The 1,387-nt window shown below is 35.8% G+C and overlaps 1 non-coding gene across 1 annotated transcript; it reads right to left on the reverse strand.

Moving 5' to 3' along the window:
• Positions 1-611: 611 nt before the first annotated feature.
• LOC145677326 (5S ribosomal RNA) lies at positions 612-730 on the reverse strand. Its single transcript, XR_014129769.1, has one exon. It is a non-coding gene; the product is annotated as a 5S ribosomal RNA (ribosomal RNA).
• Positions 731-1,387: the final 657 nt, after the last annotated feature.

Below are 1,387 nucleotides of genomic sequence, written 5' to 3' on the forward strand. Positions count from 1 at the left end.
TGGCCCATTACAATAAGCGGTCAACTATCACCAGCCGGGAAATCCAAACAGCTGTGCGCCTTCTTTTGCCTGGTGAACTTGCCAAGCACGCTGTAAGTGAGGGTACGAAGGCTGTTACCAAGTACACAAGCTCTAAGTAAAAATCTTCTTCAAGATTTTTCATTTCAAACGGTCCTTGTCAGGACCAACACATTATTCGAAAGAGTTAAATCACGAAATTTGCTTCATTCTGTTATGTAGAAACACCTTGAAATCCAATTTCTATATGCTGTTAGTAAAAAAGTAAAGCACATAGCGGAGATGTGTCGTGCTTGTATACGAAAGGCATTTACTCGCCGGAGATCTACACTTAGTCATAATAATTTACTTTTAAAAAGTGGTAATACATTCCGTGTTAAGTATAGTAGTAGGTGCACACGGATCGGAAATCAGGTTATTTTAATGTGCCGTGCAAATAAACAGGCTGTTAGTGTAAGAAATAGTGGGTATAACGCTTAGAATATCGATTAATCGCTATGAAATAATGTTGATAAATTATCTCTTGAAAGTACTATAAAATTAATGTTTCTAGTATTTTCGTACTTGAAGGATAATGAAATTTGAAAAAGAGATGCCAACAGCACCTGGTGTTCCCAGGCGGTCACCCATCCAAGTACTGACCAGGCCCGATGCTGCTTGACTTCGGTGATCGGACGAGAACCGGTATATTCAGCATGGTATGGCCGTTGGCAACTACCTTTTCTTCAATGTCCTGTTAAGGAAGTATGTTTTAAGTAAGAATTGACATTATTAACTATAAAGGCAAGCATATTAACGTCGTTAACATTACTTGGAATATACTAATATTCGAATAAATATTTGAATGTTCGAATGATGAGTGATTCGGATGTTCATAGTGCCACTATGTCCTATCGAGTTTACTATCACGAACCACGTATGAAATTGTATATAAATAAATAAAAATAAATCCTTTATTAAGTATTGATTACAGGAAAAAGGCAAACTTACATTCTTTAATGTACACAATGAAATGTATGAAAGATATTTTTAAGATATGTTTCACTTACCCTTTATAACGCAAGGTAGTTTTCAGTGTAGCATCCTCTTCAGCTGCGAGATAACGTAAGGCAGATGATCATTCAGTCGTGAAGCACTAAAATGTAATATACATTTTAACTATTATCGATAAGAATTATTTACTGCAGGGATGCAAATAAAGTGAGGCAAATTAGTAAATAAAAACCGATACTGTAACTGATAATGTAATTACGTATCTGTATTAGTTGTATATACAGTAATCGCACGATTATCCGCGGAGTTGGATGTTGGCATAATCGCGCATAATCAGCAGTATGAGCAGAAAAGGGAAATGAAATGAAATCTTTAG

The sequence above is a fragment of the Thermobia domestica genome, unplaced genomic scaffold, assembly GCF_964235325.1.
Source record: "Thermobia domestica unplaced genomic scaffold, izTheDome1.hap1.1 HAP1_SCAFFOLD_773, whole genome shotgun sequence".
Taxonomy (NCBI): Eukaryota; Metazoa; Arthropoda; class Insecta; order Zygentoma; family Lepismatidae; genus Thermobia; species Thermobia domestica.